At 48.7% G+C, this 20,140-nt stretch overlaps 1 protein-coding gene across 3 annotated transcripts in view; it reads left to right on the forward strand.

Moving 5' to 3' along the window:
- Positions 1 to 20,140, forward strand: part of ZHX2 (zinc fingers and homeoboxes 2) — a 193,626-nt gene that overhangs the window by 74,760 nt on the left and 98,726 nt on the right. For all 3 annotated transcript variants that reach the window (XM_009213535.4, XM_009213537.4, XM_003903121.5), the window contains exon 2: positions 10,181 to 10,243. The gene's annotated coding sequence lies outside the window, so the exon portion shown is untranslated. The remainder of the gene's footprint in view (positions 1 to 10,180; positions 10,244 to 20,140) is intronic.

The following is a 20,140-nucleotide window of genomic DNA, read 5'->3' on the forward strand; positions in this document are numbered from 1 at the left end:
CATCCCCTCCCTGGCTAAAGCCTTCTGGAACTCCCAGTCATGCAAGACAATGTCCAAATTCCTCAGTGTGGTGTGCGTGCACCCCTGCAGTCAATGCCCTACCCCTCGAGCTAGCTCCACCTTCCCTCATTTCAGCCACACTCAGCCAGGCTGCTCCTCTCAACCGCGCCCTCACTCTGGACCTCACCCCTCCTTGGAATTCGTACTCTCCCACCCCTCTCCGGCTGGTGATTTCTACCCATCCTTCATGGACCAGGCCAAACACCGCCTTCTCCATGCAACCTCCCACCCACCATCTCCTCATGCCCTTTTCCCCACCCCACTGTCACCCCTCCCAGGGCACCTGCACCACTTTCCAACAGAGTCACAGGCACCTAACACAGCCCATACTCCTTGGGATATTGAACAGTGAGGAGCAGGGAATGCCTGCCCCACCTAAGGGCATCTGATGACTCTTTTTTTTTTTTTTAACACATCACTCCAGCACAACAAAACATGTTTGTGGCATGTATTTGAACCACAGGCCACCAGCCTGAGGCTCCTGGGAGCACCTCAGTGAATGGTGTACTTCTCTACATGGTCAGGCCGAGCCTCCTGGGCCTCTGAGGAGTGGGAGTGACCACTGGACCGGCTGAGGCATGCTGGGTGGCCCTTGGTCTCCCCTCCTCTCACGGCATGCCTGGTGTCTCCTGGAGTGGGAAAAGGGTCTACACTGTGATGTGGAACCCTTGAGGAGTGGGAAAAGGGTCTACACTGTGATGTGGAACCCTGAGTCCTCACCCCACACACTTGGATTCAAAGCCAAGGACTTGTACGAATGCAGCTTTTCTGGCCCTTGTTTCCATCATCTACAACATGATGGGATAAACTGGGAGCGCTCCAAGGTTGCACCCAGTGGAAGGATTCAGGCACTTCCTTTATTTCCCGCCTTGTAGATAGGAGAAACTGAGGCCCAGGAGCAGGAGACTTGCTCAGAGCCAACCCAGTTGGAAGTGGGACTGGAGCTCCCACTCTGGCCAGATCTGCAACCCTCCACCTTGCTCCAGTGTCCTGCCTCTTCTCCCCCACCTTCCAGTCCCTTGATGCCTCTTTCCTTCCTTCCGCCCTGCCTGTGCTCCTCACCTGTGGGACATGAAGATCAGCCATGCCAAGAGTTGGTCTTGAATCAGAACCAAGATGGCAACTCCCGAGGCACTGGGCACCTGAGTGAACTCACTGTCATTAAGCAGGCAAGACATCCTCTAGCTACCTCCTGTTTGAATCCTATGCATCTTTCAATCCAGCTCCCATGGCACCTCCAACCAGGCTGCCCTTCCAGGGTACCCCACAAGAGACATCATCTTAATAAGCCCTCCCATCCATTGCACTGTATGGTCCCCCTGTGGGCGTTTTCACTTACTTTTAAGTACTTGTGTGTACATCATAGCTCCTCTACATGATTTCAAGCTCATTCAAAGCAGTAACCAAATTGCCTCCATTTTCTGATGCCTACCACTAGCCTCCACTTCAACACCTCATACAGTATTCTAAGTGCTGGATACATGTTTGGGGAATAAATGTTATCTTCATTCAGAATAAATGGTCAGGTATATAAGCATCCGTGCATTCCAGGGTCAGACTGGGTTGAATCTTAGCTCTGGCCTCTGTGCACCGTGGGACCTTAGTCAAGTTATTTAACACTTTAGTGCCTCTGTTTTCTCACTTGTAAAATAGGGATAATCATAGTGCCTGGCTAACTGGGTGGCTCTGTAGATTAAATGGGCCATGCATGTAAATGACGTGCTTAATAGAGTGGCCAGCATAAAGTCGACTCCATATGTGAAGCTGTAACATTTTGGCAATTCTACATACAAGTTTGTGTGTGATTTTTTGAAAATATATTATACCACCTTGCAGTTCAAGTTTGGCTTTAGCTAGCTGCCAAACCCTTCCCATCCTTGCATTTTCTGCAACTGCCTCACATAGGCACTGGCCGGGTCAGAGCGTGCCCCTAGGGCAGGGAAGGGAGAGATGGATTCCCAAATCTCTGTCTTAACTGCCCGCCAGTTTGGGGCTCGTGGCCAGATTAAATGCTCTTACTCAATTCATGTGACTTGACAAATTTGGAATGTGTTAGGGAAAGAGAGTTTTTCCAGCTATGAGTCAGTACATTTATGCGCTCACACACACACACATTTTTTTCTTTAAAAAAAGAAGTTTAGCGAGAATCATTTATGAGTATGAAGTAGAAACCTCTGGAAATTTTATTTAGACCCAGAAGGCAAGTAATATTGAAGACATTTAATAAAGGGTTTGAAACAAGATAAAACTGGGAGAAAACACAGCTAGCTGCCTCCTCCTTCTGTATTCTCAGCTACCATGTTGTACACAGGAAGATCCAAATTACAGGAGTTTAATCTCATACCTCTTGAATACTCAGATTTTTGCTAAACATGGCCAGGAAATAAGAGATATGTAAAAGCAGGGAAGCCAAACTGGCATCGCTTAAGCACCTAGATGTACCAGAGAGCCATGAGTGGGGAACATATCCCAAGTTCAAGAGGCTGTATGGGGGGAAAATGAAACAATTTGATTCAGACAGGCTTGGGTTCAAACCACAGCACCTCACTTTCATAATATTATCTAGTCTCCATCATATTCCATTTTATGGATGACAAAACTGAGGCTTAGAGAAGATCAAATATTTTGTTTCTGGACACAAAGCTCTTATGTGGTAGAAATTGCATTCTAAACTGAGTCTGTCAGTCTCTAACCAAGAATATACTGTCTCCCAATGCTAAAGAAAGTGGTTTCAAATTATTCTTCCTCAGAGTGGAGTTTCCATACCAAGCAGGGAGGCAGACACACCCCTTGTCAAAGATGATGTCTGCAGATCCTAACCAGGCACAGCTTTCTGGGAGACCAGTGTCCTCAGCCACTTTCTGACACTTGCCTTTGCTTCCTGCCTTTTAGGGATTATGAAGAACCTGGTTCCCCCAGGTTGATCTTCTCCTTACTGTTTATTTTAAAGAAGGAAACCACCACCCACCCAGAGGGCTTCTGTTTTCCAGTTCACTCATATCTCTTTTGTGAGGGCTCGCTTTCATAGACTCTCCATCTTAAGGGAGCTGTGTCTTTCTCTCAGAAACAGGAGCCGTAATCAAAGGTGTATTCATCCCCCTCACACCTGCCAGCAGCCGTGTTGGAGCCAGAGTTCCCTGAGGCCTGGCAGAAGGAGGCGCAGGTCAGGTACCTGGGAGAATTTTTCCCTAAACGAATCAGATCGCCCTATGGTTGCCCTTCTAAAGATCGCGGGGTACCTGGTGGGGCTTCTCAGATTGCTGGGGGATCTGAAAGGGGCCCAGAGTTGAAAAGGACACATCCTTCCATCTTATAAATACTTTTGAGGGCCACCATGTTCCGGGAACCACAGACACAGAATCCAACTCTTCAGCGACTTCCCGTCACTCGCAGGTAAAGACAGAACTTCTTGAAAGGGCTCCAAACCCTGGCAAGATCTGGTTCTGCTCTTTCTCTGGCCTTCTCGGCTCCAGCCACTCTGGCAGCTGCCAGTCTCTGGGGTCCACCGTGTCCCTCCCGCCACAGCCCACACGTGCCCTTCGCTGCTTGTTCAGCTTTTCTTCCTCTCCCTGCCTGGTGTGCGCTGCCTGTCCTCCAGGTCTCGCTGCAATCTGCTGTATCCTCCTGTGCCTCTCTATGCAATCTTGCCACATTGCACAGTGCTTCAGTTAGCACAATAATGTCATTGAAGTCTTTATCTCTAGCCTGACTCTAAGGCCAGGGTTCACCTAATCTCCCCATAGCCTGGCCCCTAGTCAAAGCCCCATAAAGAGTTGTTGAAAGAATGAAGAGACATCAGTGAGCAAAATAGACGCTGCCCTTGGCAAGTGACACTGTCACAAACAGAAAAAAAAAAAAAAAAAAAAAAAAAAGATGCTGCCCTTCCCAATGCTGGACACATACATCTTCCTAGAGTGTCAGTTGTCAAATTGTACTTGACAACTTGGAGGGAGAAATATTTTGAAACAAATAAGGGTCAATTCTAGAGTTGAATTCAGTATTCTCATAAACATCCAAGATGTCAAGCTGCATCTACACACCCCAGGGCAGTTGGGAACACAGGCTCTTCTGTACTCTTGGGGAATCTCAGTTGAAGTTAGGTTGTGGCTGGAGAAAGAGATGGCCCAGTTTTCCGCAACTCCAGTTACATAGCCAATGTTGAAGAGGCATTGTGGGGAAGAAATGGAATGATGATTCAGTCAGGCCTGAGTTCAAACCTCCATTTTGAACTTTCTACTCTTATGACTCTGGGCAACATTTTTAATCTCGCAGGTTCAGGTTTACCATCTGTAGAATGGGTATGTGAATGCCTGCACTTCACAGTTGCTGTGAAAAAGGGAGATAAGGCTTAAGACCCAGCCCAGAGCCTCCTGGCACAGAGCATGTGCTCCGGAAGTGGTAGCTGTTATGTGAGCAATTTTGCAGATGAGCAAATGACATATGCATTTTATTCCATATGCCCAGCATTTTCTGCCCTTCTGAATGAAAGGCTATTGTTAGGGACCAAGGTGAAATATTGCCTGGAACAAAGACAGGTCACTGAAGACTGTACTTCCGGCTTGTGGAGTGAGGGCCAAGCTTGGGCTCCACAGAAGTCACTTATAGCTTTCCACCTTCTTTGAGCTTGACCTTGCTCTTATTTCCGGTCTGGGCTGGCTCCAGCCAGGGCTGGCTTCTCCCTCCCATATGCTCCCTGGCTGCATTCATGCCTTTCCCTCAGTTTGATGCTATCACTTTAGGACATCATGGCCTTTTTACTAGACCTGGAGCTTCTTACTCATCTGCTAAATGTTTGCTGAATAAGAAGTGGAATGGGATAAACTTCGTAAGAGGGAATGACCCTCGGGGAGGGCACTTCTCTTCCACAGGCCGTTAAAGTCGTTTCCCTGGTTCTCCCCCTTCTGGTGCCTGGCAGTCCAACAGGCTCAAACTAGGCCAAAAGGGAATATGTGGGGACTCATGGGGAAAATGCCACTGGCTTCTTTTTCCTTATTGTGATTTTCTCTATATGACCAGTAATTTCTGGCAAAAGGAGTCCTGAGCCAGGAAGGTTGGAAATGTGTGTGCACGTGGAGCTCGGAGGGCACTAAAAAGCCCTATGATTCAGGTTAATTCATTTTTTTTTTCCTTTTCTTTTTTTTTGAGACAGAATCTCACTCGGTCAGCTAGGCTGGAGTGCAGTGGTACAATCTCAGCTCACTGCAGCCTTCGTCTCCCAGGCTCAAGCAATTCTCCTGCCTCAGCCTCCTGAGTAGCTGGGATTACAGGTGTGTGCCACCACGCCCGGCTAATTTGTTTTTTTTGTTTTTTTGTTTTTTGAGACAGAGTCTCGCTCCATTGCCTGGGCTGGAGTACAGTGGTGCAACCTCGGCTCACTGCAAGCTCCGCCTCCTGGGTTCACGCCATTCTCCTGCCTCAGCCTCCTGAGTAGCTGGGACTTACAGGTGCTTGCCACTGTGCCTAGCTAATTTTTTTTTATTTTTTTATTTTTTAGTAGAGATGGGGTTTCACCATGTTGGCCAGGCTGGTCTCAAACTCCTGACCTCAGGTAATCTGCCCGCCTCGGTCTCCCAAAGTGCTGGGATTACAGGCGTGAGCCACCGTGCCCAGCCCAATTCAGGTTAACTCCTAATGAGAGCCGCTGCCTTCCAAGTGCAGGAACCGTAAGCTCCACTCGGCATGCACTGTGGCCTTGGATTCCCCTCCACAACCCAAGGAGCCAGCTCTGGTTAGAGTCCTGCCCAGCTGAGAAGGAAACCAAGGTCCCGGAAGAGAACTGATTGGCATAAGGACACAGAACACATGTGTGAGAAGTGGGACCAGACTCGGCCCTGCAAGACTAGCGCTCCTTCCACCATGCTGCTTAGGATCTAGTGGGGTCTAGCAGGGTGATGGTGCAGCACTGGGCTCAAGGATAAAGGGAGAAAACAGAACTGATTAAGTGGGAGTCCCCAGCTCTGAGAATAATTCACTGTGCAGCCCCAGCCAAGTCACTCTGCCCCGTGTACTCCAGTTTCTGCCTAGTCAAGGATAATAACAGGTATTGTCAATAACAAGAACAGCTAACACCTGCTCACACTCTTCTAAGCCCTTTATATGTATCACCTCCCTCAATCCTGCAGGGGAAGGTGGCGTTAATTAATTAGGGGAAGAGTGAGGCAGATCATTTGAGAGAGGGACTAGCATGGCTAGCTATGTGGCTGTGGAGCATGATGGGTTCAAGAAAGGAGAAGCTGCCAGTGAGCCAGGAACACAGTGAGGGGATGGGGGAGGGGAGGGAAGTGGGGAGAGATGAGCAGGTGCCAGCCTCGCAGGGCTGCAGAAGCCGTGGGGTGGGGAGCATGATCTTTGTCCTGACACAGGTGAGGAGTCTGTTAGCTGCCCCTGTCTTACACCCCTTCTTTATACATTGTACCTTCTCCCACTCGGTCTGTTATTTGTCTTTCTCCTTTTTTATGCCACGAGTTTCTTAACAGTAGGGACCGGGTTTTATTTATGTCTATCTGGTGCATAGCACAGAATCAGATATATATGGATACCCAATGAATTATTGTTAGTTAGATATTTAATATACTCAATACTAAATATTAACATGTTCAATGTTTAATAGCTATATATAATATATTTAAGTTCTATATTGACATTAGTACCTGTATCAGTCCATTTTCACACTGCTATAAAGAACTGCCTAAGACTGAGTCATTTATAAAGGAAGAAGGTTTAATTGGCTTACAGTTCAGCATGGCTGGGGAGGCCTCAGGAAGTTTACAATCATGGCGGAAGGGGAAGCAAGGCACCATCTTCACAAGGCGGCAGGAAGGAGAAGCGCCGAGCGAAGGGGGAAGAGCTCTTTATAAAACCATCAGATCTCGTGAGAACTCACTCACTATCATGAGAACAGCTTGGGGAAAACCACCCCCATGATTCTATTACCTCCACCTGGTCTCTCCCTTGACACATGGGGATTGTGGAGATTACAATTCAAGATGAGATTTGGGTGGGGACAGAAAGCCTAACCATATCGGTACCTATAAATGTAACTTGCATTATGCAAGCATTTCTGCTACTAAATGATATATGCATTTCTGCAAATCCTTGCATTCTGAAAAATTCAAAAATCACAGAGATTTGGGAGACAATAAGGGTGTAGCACACGACTCAGCTCATGCAACTCTGTAACAAACCACAATCCTAGTGATGATTATAGCACAGTTAAAATGACGTGCTAAATTTTGAATTAAAAATACATTAGTAACTTTAGGACCTGAGTAACCATAGGGCTATATTTTACAAACCAAAAGGGGAACTTAAAGGCAAGTGGCTAGAGAAGGTTTGAGGCAACCGAGTTATGGAGGCAGGAGCGGACAGATCTTCATCGGAAGTTACAGGTATAAGAGCAGTTGCAGGCTTTCCTAAAATATATCAGAGAGGGCCAGACACGGTGACTCATGCCTGTAATTCCAGTACTTTGGGAGGCTGAGGCAAGCGGATCATGAAGTCAGAGATCGAGACCATCCTGGTCAACATGGTGAAACCCCATCTCTCTAAAAATACAAAAATTAGCCGGGCATGGCAGTGCATGCCTGTAGTACTAGCTACTCGGGAGGCTGAGGCAGGAGAATTGCTTGAACCTGGGAGGCGGAGGTTGCAGTAAGCCAAGATCACGCCACTGCACTACAGCCTGGAGACAGAGCGAGACTTCGTCTCAAAAAAAAAAATAAACTATCAGACAGGAGTGGTCTAACATGGCCTTTGCACAAATATAAGGGAGAAGTGAGCAGTAAACTCTTCTAAGACAGCACATGGCCACACTGAGCCAAGAGGAAGAACATGGAGTGAGCGGGTGTCATGGACAGCATGGAGTCATCTATGGCTTACTACACTCAGCTGTGTCAGGGATCTTTGCATCCAGATGCTGTTACTTGGTGATGCAAAACATGAATGTGCTGGGAACATTTGCCTAAGAGCTAGTACTACTTCCACATTTTATGGACATCATTCCACTGTGTATCTTAACTTAGCTGAACTGTCTTATGGAAGTAAGCGCAGTAGAACGAATGATGTCTAATATAACACATGACTCATTAAGTCGATAATGCCAGCTGTCTAGTTTACATTGAAAAAAGTACTGGTCCTGCACCCTGCATGGGTTGTGGACTGTTTTCCTCTCGGTCTGTGAATCTATTTAGTAAATTCACCGTACAAACAGAGCATGGAGCAAGAGCATATGGAGTTGGGAGACGCTAATTTAGAGTATCATACATCTACACTGTGATGGCCCCCTCCTCATAAGGAGCAGCTAGACTACACTGGTTGTACCTCTGGACTCAGAGTCAGAGGATAGTCACCCCAGCCTGTCTGATAACTGTGTGACCTCAGGAAAATCAGTTAACCTCTCTGTTTTCCCAACTGCGAAATAGGGCTAGTGACATGCCCCTTAAAAACTAAGGAGCTGATTCGCTGGTGGATAAAAAGCTCTTTCTAAGCTATGAAGGATTCTGGAGAGTATTGTTCTTCTCGCAGGTCAGTGCCTGGAATGCTCAGGTTAGCTTATCTCCTGGGGTGCCTCCTCCCGCCGGATGGTTAGTTCTAAAGGGCAGTGGACAAAAGCCCTCAACTTCTTGGAATCAAAGTAAATTAATCACTGGGATTAACTGCAGAAGCTTGAATTCCCCTGCAGGAAGGAGGCCCAGAACTTTCAGCTGGGGAATTTTGCTGGCCTTTGACAAAACTGAGGAGGAGGGAAGCCTGTGGCCAGTATTCACTGTCTCCTTCCCTGAGTGCTCTGCCCGATACCCCGAGGCCACCACTCACCTCCAGGACTCCAGTCACCCAACACCGGTGGCTAGGACCCCTCCCTTAGTCACTCCCACAAAGCCAGGTCTGACTACTCCTTCCCCCAAATAGTGCAGTGGAAAGGAACACAGGCTCTGGAACCATATGAACGTGGCTTTGGATTAGCCCGACCACTCACCAGGTCCACAGTCATGGAGGCCAAGTTGTCACTTTTGGAGCTGGTTTCCCCACGTGGAGAATGGGCTGCAACTTCCTTCCTTCCATGATTAAGAAAATGATACACCAGCACTTTGCAGACTTTAACCTGCCCAGGAGTCACCTGAAGGTCTTGTTAAAATGCAGGCTGCTCTCAGACCATAGGGCTTGGTGGGGCCTAGGACTCTGCGTGTGCAGCAAGCTCCCAGCCAGTGTGATTGCACGGTTGAATAGCAATACCCCAGATCAGGTGTGTGAGGGACCTGGCGCATGGTAAGTACTCAGTCAACAGAATCTGCCACCTGAAAGTTTTCTTTCCCCCGGCCAAAAGGTTCTCCTTTGAAAACAGGAATGGATGGAAAGATAAAGCTCTGCCCACCTCAGAATTCTCAGGGAAACAAGAAAAAACAAGTTTGGCTTTCAAGACGGGCTGGGTGTGGGGAGTGAGAATGGTGTGCCCTCTGCGGCAGCTCCCTGGCTCAGTGGCTGCTCCGTGCACATGTGGTGGCCTCTGCCCTGTGTGCTTAAACCTCTAGGGCTCAGGCCCCAACTTGCCGTGCTGTGAACACATCCTCAGAACCGGGCACATGCCTTTTTCTTCCAGCTACAGCTCTCCCGAGGAATTTTCAAAGCACACGGGGTTCGCTTGGCAGGAGTCTCCCAGGATATAAATACGCTTTGGGGGCTTTTGTTTTAAGGACTGCAGTATCTTTTCGACTTGAGGCCTGAGCACAGAGCTTTCCCCCTTCGCCCTCACCAAAATGCAACCATGAAGGGCCGCTGCCAGGAAGACTCAAGGAGGCTCTGAGTGAGGTTAAAGAGAGGCCTCCCGCACCCCTTCACCCGCCGATTTTGCCTTTCACTTCGCTCTTCTAGAAAGCCTGCTTCTCCACAAGCTGCTGACTCATCCAGGGCTGGGGTCTTTTTTTTCTTTTTTTCTTTCTCAGAATCACCACAAAGCCCAGAGATTTTGAGGTTGGTTTAATGAGCGGCTCAGTCCTCACCATTTCCTTTTCATTCATCTTCCCCACCTCCATCCCAGTCCCCCATTGACTCCATCCTGCTAGAAAAGAGATGGACACCCAATTGCTCTGCCCTGCTTTTGATAGTGAGTTTCTGTCCCCTGTAGGTCTGGACGTACCGACTGCTCTTGGAGTAAAAAGATTCCCAGGATGTGAGCAACACGGGACCGGTGAGTACTGTCGCGTTTGGCAGTCGTGGGGCCTAGGCTGGATTTCAACAAGGGGAAGGAGAGGGATGGGAGGGGCAGGGGCAGCTGAGCTCTGGCAGCTCTGAGACTATATTTCCATGCACATGTACCTGGAAACAGCACAGAGCCGAGAATCTAGGTGTGAGTCCCTTGGAATCCACTGGGTTCCTGCCAATCCCTCCCCAGGAGCGCTGGAGCCTGCAGGTAGCTGGGCTGTCCTACCTCTGCTCTGATGACGGCAGCCCAAACTCACCATCCAGAGGGCGTGTGCTCAGAAGTGTTTCCAGCAAACCTCTAGCCAGGGCTAGGGAAATAGTCTTAGGACAGAGAGGGAGCTACCTGGCTCACACCAGCTGGGAAACCATGGCCCTGAAGAGACAGTGCTAAAGTGAGGCAGGAAAGCCACCTTTGCACATTTGAAGGACTGTCATGAGCAGGACAGAGGTGGGCAGCTGTTGACTCCACCTAAGGAAACATTCCTAACAGAAGAGCTATGCGAGAGTGCAATAGGAAACCTGGGGAGTAGAGTGAGTTCCCTGTCGCTGGCAGAATTCAAGCAGAGGCTGGAGAAATGTCTGTGGGACATGTCAAAGGGGAGAGTGCAATGTTTACAGACCCTGTTCCCTGGTGATCAAGACTGCTGTGAGGGACAGGCAGTGGGAGGAGGGAGAGGGTGTAAGGAAAGTCTGAATGAGGGAAGCTTTTGAACTCGTGCCTGCAAATGCTCAGTACTGCCTCCGTTTTAGGTGCAGGTTCTGCTATAAAACTGTTTGGAAGCCACCAGATGAGATGACCCTCGGGTCTCTCCTCCGTTGTTGCCCATTGGCTGGCTGTACCTGAGCTAATGCCAGACAACGCACATATCATAGGCATGAACCCAAACACCTGCTGTATGTGGTGTGGGGGCAACTCTCAAAGCATGATGACAGTGTTGCGGGAGCCTCTCTCATGCCCGACCACTAGAAGAGTTACTGGCTAGTCATACCATCAAGGGACTTGGCCCAAGATCCAGACCACATAGACAAGAGGAAAAGGCACGGGGGAACAGGTGGCAAGACCCACCCACCCCCTACTCCCCAGGGCCCCAGAGAAGGCAAAAGTGGGTGTGGCCCAGGCAGGTGGCTTGGCCTCACCTGGAACCATGGGCCCTTGGGCAGGGGCAATACCACATGCTCCAGTGGCCAAAACCTGGCCCACTGAGCGTGAGAAAAATTGCACTCCAGACACAAATGGGGAAGTTACGCAGGAGGGACACCCATTGCGCTTGGGAGGGTCTGAATAATGAGCATGCGGGTTCCTTTGTGCTTTGTAACTGGGTCTTCTTCCCCTGGGGTCTGGGTCAGCTGCAACAGTAAATATTTATCAAGGGCCCCTGAGGGCAGGGCTCTGTGGGAGGCCAGAGATGGTGTTTTCCTTTAAGAAACTGACAGCCTGGATGAGAATCGAGTTTGACAGTGGTTGTGCACAGGCTGTATATTCAGCTGATCTCTGTTTGCTGTCGGGGGGCCGGGGAAAGGAGGGAGAGGAGAGGACTGAACTGTGACTTGGCACGTTCTTGGCAAGTCTTTAAGCAGGAGTTGAGTTTTAAGGACAGGTGCTGTGTGCTTGCATTCACAGAACCTGGCATGTAGTAAGTGCTCAGTAAATGACTGTCAAATATAGTGATGAGGAGGCAGCCCAAGGAGGCGATGTCTGTGGTTCAGAGCATGGCCCCTGGAGTCAGAATGCCAGGTTCCCATCCCAGCCCTTCCACTAGCTGTGGGGCCTCATGGGTCAGTCTCCTCCGAAGATGAGGATAGTGATAGTTCCTACCTCACAGAGTGGTTGGGAGGATTTAATGAGTTAATTCACATGAAGCTGTCAGGCTCTCATGCTGGGACATAATAAGTCTCAATAAATATTAGTCCTTATTCTTATTCTAGACGTGAACCCAGGTTAAGGCCCAATAATGGGACAGGAAAAAGCAGTGTAGGTTGGAGGACAGAGCACTGGGCTGGGAGTCAGAAGCCCTGGCATAGCTGCAGGGCAGGATCGAGGAAGCAATCCCTCCCGGTTAGTACATCCTCTAAGCTGGAGATGCTGTGGAAGGCTGTCAGGGTGGCCCTGTTTTTCCTCCTGGCTCCCTCTGGTCCCTCCTGGTTGAAAGCAGAGGCGACTCTGCTATTTATTCCTAGCTGTGGGCCTCCTGGAGAGTGGTGTGACCTCTCAGAACACCCCTTTTTCCCAATGAATGGGGACACCCTTACTATCCTTCTTCCCTCCGAGAAGTAGTCGTGAAGACTGAGAAACACCAGCACAAAAGAAAGATTCCATTGATACAGATGGAGAATCATTTAAGATCCCAGCTTGGGTAGTGTGGTCTCAAGTCCCACAGTTCCCTGTTCCTTCCCCAGTGAGGTCTGGCTGTCTCCATGGCTGGAAGACAAACAGCGTGTCGCCAGATTCCCATAGTGATGATTCACTTTGCAAAAGGCACTCCCCACCACCCCAGGATTTGGAGCATATTTCAGATAAAAATTGCATTCGCCTGAAACACTTGTCAGGGTTACATTTCTTACGTGAGTGGTAGACCTGGAGTTACAGAATGAGCTTGCTTAGTGGCCTGCCTTTGGCTCCCTCACCCCATCTCACCCAGACCCTAGTGGATAGCAGGATTGTAATGTAAGCCAAAATTGTATATGACACAAACACAGCCCCTGAGACTAGAGGATCTAAAACTATTCTAGATTCCTTTGCCCATCAACCCCCCTGACATCTGCCAGGTGGCCACAGCGTCACTTCCAACTTAGGTGGGAAGACGGATGGCATGAGGGGATCAATTGGTCATGGCTGCCAGGGGCACTATGCTGAGAAGGGTGTCGAGGCATATCCAGGAAAGAGTATGCTGCAGTGGATTACTGATGTCTGCTGAGGAGGCAAGAAGAATGATAGCATTCCTGCCACTTTTTGGCATCCCCAGACAAAACAGTTTATTTTTTATTTTTGAGATTGAGTCTCACTCTGCCACCCAGGCTGGAGTGCGGTGGCACGATCTCAGCTCACTGCAACCTCCACCTCCTGGGCTTAAACAATTCTCCTGCCTCAGCTTCCCAAGTAGGTGGGATTATAGGTGCCTGCCACTATGCCCAGCTATTTTTTTTTTTTTTTTTTGTATTTTTAGTAGAGACAGGGTTTCACCATGTTGGCCAGGTTGGTCTCCAACCCCTGGACCTCAAGTGATCCGTCCACCTCAGCCTCCCAAGGTGCTGAGGTTACAGGCATGAGCCATCGCACCCAGCCCCTAGACAAAACAATTTCTAAGTCTACCTGCCTGCATCATACTTTGTGGTATTATATCAGCAACCTTATTTTATATCAGAGGGACAAGGTGTAGGCAAACCTCATTAATCTGAACCACTTTGGGAGCAACCCAAGTGAGTGAAAAATCTTCAGCCCAGGGTGTTTCCTGCAGGCAGGTGAGCCTTCTTACCTTTCAGTCCACAGACTCAGCTCAGCCTAGCTAACCAACTGGTGCTAATGCAGGAGCCACAGAACCTGTGCTTAGCAGGTCTGACCACATGGCTGAATGCACCTGACCTGTACTTTTAGGCCACTTACTGTCTTTGCATGCTTAGGAATTAATACAACTGAAACTCTAACAAAAACAGTGTGTTTTTTGAAGTAGAAAATCATTCAATGGGCAGCTTTGCTTCTATTTCAAATTGCCAGGGAATATGAATTAAGAGAAACTTTGTACTAGCTGGGAATAAGCTGTTTTTCCAGAGTTATATGCAGAAAATGAGACAAAATAGTCCAGAACCAGGTTTCCCCTGAGTTTCCCGATCTGTAAAATGGGGGAAATAATACATCTCACAGGGTTATTTGGGAGAGTAGATGAGATAAAATGAGGAAGAGACGTAGCATGCAACCTCGCTCACAAAAGATCGTCAAGAAACGCTGTTTCTTTTCCCCCGTACCACCTCCCATCTATCTTCACACTGAAAGCATAGCTTTTTTTCTTGCAATATGTTCAAGAAATGATGTTACAGATAGATTTTTTTAAAATAGCATCATACTTTTCAAATGACTCCTGTTAGTTTTTCAGAGGCTCTTCCTTTTTATTGCTGATGATCCTTCAATGGGAAATGTCCACTGAATTCTTCACCTTGAGTTCCTCTGCTCTAGTCTTCAGGGTGGAATAGCTCCAAGGGTCCTGACATGCATGTGGACGAATGTCTTTGTAACATGATTGAGCCTTTTAGAGGGTTTTTGTAGTAGAGACTGAGTCATACGGTGATTTGGCTATTCCACATCTTTCCTTCAACACAGCAAGTGTCCACACCTGAATTCCACTTCCATTGTTGGGAGAGTCAGGACAAGAAGGGTGACCTAATGCCAGACTGACACCAACCATGTGTCAGGAGGATAGGCTTTACTTGTTAATAACGGGTAGTAAGTTTGCGATGAAAATCTTTCATCGTTAGTCTCTGAGAATCTTCAGGAGAAAGATTAAGTTTCCAGTTAAAAAAAAAAAATCAAGGCTGGGCACAGTGGCTCACACCTGCAATCTCAGCACTTTGGGAGGCTGAGGCGGGAAGATCGCCTGAGCCTAAGAGTTCGAGACCAGCCTGGGCAGCATAGGGAGATCCTGTCTCTACAAAATATGCTTTAAAAATTAGCCAAACATGGTGGGGCCCACCTGTGGTCCCAGCTACTCAGGAGGCTGAGGCAGGAGGATCGCATGAGACCAAAAGATCAAGGTTGCCGTGAGCTACAGTCACACCATGGCACTTCAGCCTGGGCAACAGAGTGAGACCCTATATTGAAAAAAAGAAAAATCAAGACTAATGAAATTTATGTGAAGCAGGGAGAGGGACCTGTATGGCTGGAGGAGCAGCAGCCCTGATCACAGAAGCTGAGACTCATTAGGACTCCTGGGTTACTGGGAGTTACCTTAGAGCTCTGGGTTACCTTAGAGGTTACTGGGTTACCTTAGAGCTGGGGCTCTAAGGCAGACAACAGACAAGTGCACCTTTATTCAGCCCCCAATCCTCTCTGGCCTGCAACCTGGTGAGCTGGGCTGCTCGACCCTCCTCTTCTCTCTTGTCCTCTCCCCCGAGGCCTAGAGCCGAACTTCTCCGCAGCCTGTGCTCTGCCCTTACCTGAGGAGCCCCCTGCCTCCTTCGCAGGAGAAGGGATGGCCAATAGTCTTCCAAGGCTCCATGGGCAGGGCAGAAGGAGGAATGTAACCCCATCCCGCCCTCCCATTCTCCGTAGTGTGGCCACCCTGTGGTGTATCCCTCTCCTCATCCTTTTTTGTTTTTTGAGACGAAGTTTCACTCTTGTCGCCCAGGCTGGAGTGCAGTGCCGCGATCTCGGCTCACTGCAACCTCCGCCTCCTGGGTTCAAACGATTCTCCTGCCTCAGCTTTCCAAGTGCCTCTCTTCATTCTTATCCACCCTCAGACTCTTCCCTCCTGAGGCTGGAGCTGGGGGACACCATGGGGCTGGAGAGAAGACCTTGAGATGAGAGTGTGTGGCCAACATAGACTCCCTCAGGGAGCTGTCGTCCGGAGGCCCAGGCAGGGGCATCAGAACTCCGTGCAGGTCCTGCAGTCTCCTCTGAGGCTCTGGTCTCCTCTCTGAGCATCCGTGGATCTTACAGTCGACACATCCAATGTGAGGCAATATTGCAGAGCCATCGAGAGAGTGCACTTTGGAGCCAGACTGGCTCCTCGGTTAGAATCTCAGCTCCACCTTTGCTAGTCCTGTGATTCTGGATGAGTTATCTAACTTCCATGTGCTGTGCCTTCCTCATGGGTTCCCTCATGGGGTAGTTCTGATGACTAAATGAGTCTGTGGAAGGTGCTTGGGGTAGTGTCCACCACAGAGTAAAAGTGTTAATAAAAACAAAATTAATAAGTAAATGAACACAGAAGTCAGTATGTCATTGATCACTGGATTGACCTCAGCAAGATGGTAAGTTTCCTACCCACAGAATTGAAATCTTTCATTCTGCCTTTGGGTTCAGGGAGGCTTTCAATTAGACCCTGAAGAAGGGGAAACCTGGGCAGAGGGGGCAGAGGTAGACAAAGCCTGGACATTTGGAGGCTTTGGGGAGTCTGAGGTTGCTGGAGCACATGACAGTTGAGATGGGCAAGGTCAATGAGGCAGACTGCAGAGGCCCTCAGGTGCCGTGCTCAGGATGGAGCTGTTTGCAGGAAGCAATGAGTGGCTTTCAGTGGTTTTTAACCAAGGGAGTGATATGATGCAAGCTTGGGCTTAGAAAGGTGAGCTGGGGCTAGGCGTAGTAGCTCACGCCTGTAATCCCAGCACTTTGGGAGGCCAAGGTGGGTGGATCATCTGAGGTCAGGAGTTCAAGACCAGCCTGGCCAACATGGTGAAACCCCATCTCCACTAAAAATTTTTAAAAAAATAAAAATAAAAAATTAGCTGGGCATGGTGACAGGTGCCTGTAATCCCAGCTACTTGAGAGGCTGAGACATGAGAATTGCTTGAACTCAGGAAGCGGAGATTGCAGCAAGCCTAGATTGTACCACTGCACTCCAGCCTGAGTGACAGCGCGAGACTCTGTAAGAAACAGAGAGAGAGAGACAGAGAGAGAGAGAGAAAGAAACAGAGGAAAGAGAAAGAGAGAGAAAGAGAGAAAGAGAGAGCTGGCCAGAGTGCAGATGACATTGCAGGTAGGAGAGGTCAAAGACAAGGAAGCAGTGAGGAGGTGGTGGCTGTTCTGATGTCCCCAGAGAGAGAGAGTGACCCTCTCAACTGAGCCAGTCACAGAAGAAATGGAGTGGGGAACTCACTCCAGAGCACCAATTCAGAGAAAGAATGGACTGGATGTGAAGATAGAAAGTAAGAAAGGGCAGGTCCAGAGTGAGCCTCAGGTTCCTGGCTTGAGAATCTAAGAGACTGATCTTGTTAACCAAGTAGTGGACAAATGCAGAAAAAGTGGCAGATGGTGTCGAAGGCTCTGGGAGCATTGCATTTGATGAACTGGTCGAGCGGCAGGACGGGGAGCAGCATGGAGTAGCAGTTAAGCAGGTAGGCTCAGGAGTCCGCGTGGCTTCAGTTCACATCCTGGCCCAGCCAAGCACTAGCTGTGTAACCTTGGAGAGATCGTTTAACTCTCGTGAGCCCCAGTTTCCTTATCTGCATAATGAGGATTGTGTAGTGATTTTTACCTACCTGAGAAGGCTTTTAGGATCGGCACATGTACAGTGTTAAGAACTATGTCTGGTACAGAGGGAGCGCTCCTAAGTGTGAGTTTCCATTACATTAGTATAGCATTGAAACTGATTTTAGGATTAGTGTTTATCATCCTCGAGATGTCCAACATAGGCCTGGAGTACAGAAACAAGCTCGGGAAGGGATAGATGTATTGGGAGTCAAAGTACATACAGGCTGGTGTTTGCCAACCTATAGGTGTGTTCCTAAGGAGGAAGAAATGAGCATCACCCAGGTTCTTTTCAAAGCGTATCAACTGTGCTACAGCCCCGACCCTGGCCCCTGCAGCCCTGCTGTCCTATGAAAAAATCAGCATAGGCAGGTATCACCATTACCAAAGGGTACGTGCTGTATCCTTCAGGTCTGTGGGCGAAGAAAAAAGATGCACAGACAGCTGATGGAGGTGACAGATGAACCTATGGAGTGATTGAATTCGCTCAGGGACAGCTCAGAGATGGAAGACTGCTGGGCTAAAGACAGAACCCTGGGGCAGCGTCAGCATTTAAGATGCAGGACCCAAAGCAATAGCTCCATCAGGACCCAGAGCTACAACTGCGCCACGTGCCACTCATATGAAATTCACTTCGCTCTCGTGGACTAGACATGAAAACCCCATTGCAGGCATTTGGTCCATCTACAGATTCAGGTGCAAGTTCAAACCAGGCCCCATTCAATAGCATATGAGGCTTCCTTTGCCTCTTCCTCCAGTATTAGGAGTGGACTCAGTGTGGCTAAGCTGAACCGAAGAAATAAAGAAGTGAGAAAGGCCACTTCATCCTTCTCTGTAGTCCGGCTGAAACTTTGACCTACGTGGCCTGGCCTAACCCCCCATTCCATGCTATTTCAGAGCTCAAAGTTTCTTGGCCGAGGAAATGAAAACACCTATAACTCAGAGATGCCAATACTTAAGTGGGTATTTGATTATATTAGTCAGACTTTTGGTTACAAGATGGAAATCCAATTCAAATTGACATAAGTGTAAAACAAAAAGGCGGTTCGTTCGTGTAATTGAAAAGTCTGAGCTGGCCTGGCTTTGCGCCCAGCTGGATCTAAGCAGTGTCTGCAGGCGTCGTGTCTCTCCATCTCTCGGCTCAGCTTTCTTCTGTGTGGGATTTACTCAGACAGGTTTCCCCCACCGACAGCCAGCAGCTTTTCTCAGCAACCCCCACAGAAAGAAGGCTGTGCTTCCACAGTGCTCCCAGCAAATGCCCTGGAATTGAGAGACTCAGGTCACATGTCCATCCCTAAGCCAACTGCTGGGGCCAAAGGGTGCGCGGTGCCAATTGGCCAGGCCTGTGTCATGCACCAAGAATGGGTGGTGAGGAAATTGGGGAGAGGGAGGAAACCAAAGCCAAAGTGCCATATGTAAGTCCTGCAGTACCTTAAAAGCCTAGTTGTTAAGAAAAAGGAGTGACCGTAGCGGTAATTCTCAGAGCAGACTCAGTGGGGAGCACTGAACCTGGAGCTGGCCTTTGTGGTCCAGAACACATGTGAGAGTGAAGGTTAGGCAGTGGGATATTTTCACGGAAGTGATATTCCACATGCAGGTCCCGCTCTGTAGCATGCTAACCCCACATGCAGGTGTGTCATCTCCACTGGGGACTCGGGCAGCGTCCTCTGTATGCTTCCACTTCTCTCCACTCCCCTGCAGCCCCTGGGCTGGTGCCTGCCCATATTTGGCCCCTGTGCAGCACTCAGTAGATGGTCACTGGTTGAGCGGCATCAGAGCAGGCATGTAGAGAAGGGCCCCTCGTCCTGTGGCCAGTGCAGGACGCCATCTTTGCTTCAGGTGATGCTCCCCCTCTGGTGAGTTCTCTGGTTTGTATTGCAGACAACAGTGTATTTGATCTGATGGCTGCTATAACAAATTCCCACAAACTTAGGCTTAACCCCAATTTATTATCTTATGGTACTAGAGGTCATAGTCTAAAATGGGTCTCACTGAGCTGAAGGTGACAAAGTATTGACAAAGTATATTCCTTTCTGGAAGCTCTCAGGGAGAATTCATCTTCTTGCTTCCCAGCTTCTAGAGGCCTCGTGAATTGCTTAGCTCAGGGCCCCCTTCCATCTTCAAAGCCAGCAATGGATGGTTGAGTTTTTCTCATGCTGTAGAACATGAGAACATGCAGTTTCTCAGACTCTGACGTTCATCGGCTTCCTACATCTTTAAAGGACTCTTATGATTACCTTGTGCCTATGCTGATAATCCAGAATAATCTGTTTATCTTAAGGTCAGATGATTAGCAACCTTAATTCCATCTGCAAGCTTGTCTTTTTTAGACTAGTCGAGTGCAGTTGTGAGAAGGGGGAAAGAGTAAATAAGGAGTTGGATCTGTGACTGTGAACCGTCAGTTGAGATTACTGACTACCTTCCAACCAGCCTCCATCTGCAATCTTCATTCCTCTTTGCCATTTAACATAAAATATTCACAGGTTCCAGGGATTAGGGCATGGGCATCTTTGGGGGTCCATTACTATGCCTACCATAGCTGTTATTATAAGCATCAGTTCTAATATTTATCCAACACTCACTCAATACCATTTGCTAAGTCCTTGACAAGAGTTTTGCTCTTGTTACCCAGACTGGTGTGCAATGGCACGGTCTCAGCTCACTGCAACCTACGCCTCCTGGGGTTCAAACAATTCTCTGAGTAGC

The sequence above is a fragment of the Papio anubis genome, chromosome 8, assembly GCF_008728515.1.
Source record: "Papio anubis isolate 15944 chromosome 8, Panubis1.0, whole genome shotgun sequence".
NCBI classification, from domain to species: Eukaryota; Metazoa; Chordata; class Mammalia; order Primates; family Cercopithecidae; genus Papio; species Papio anubis.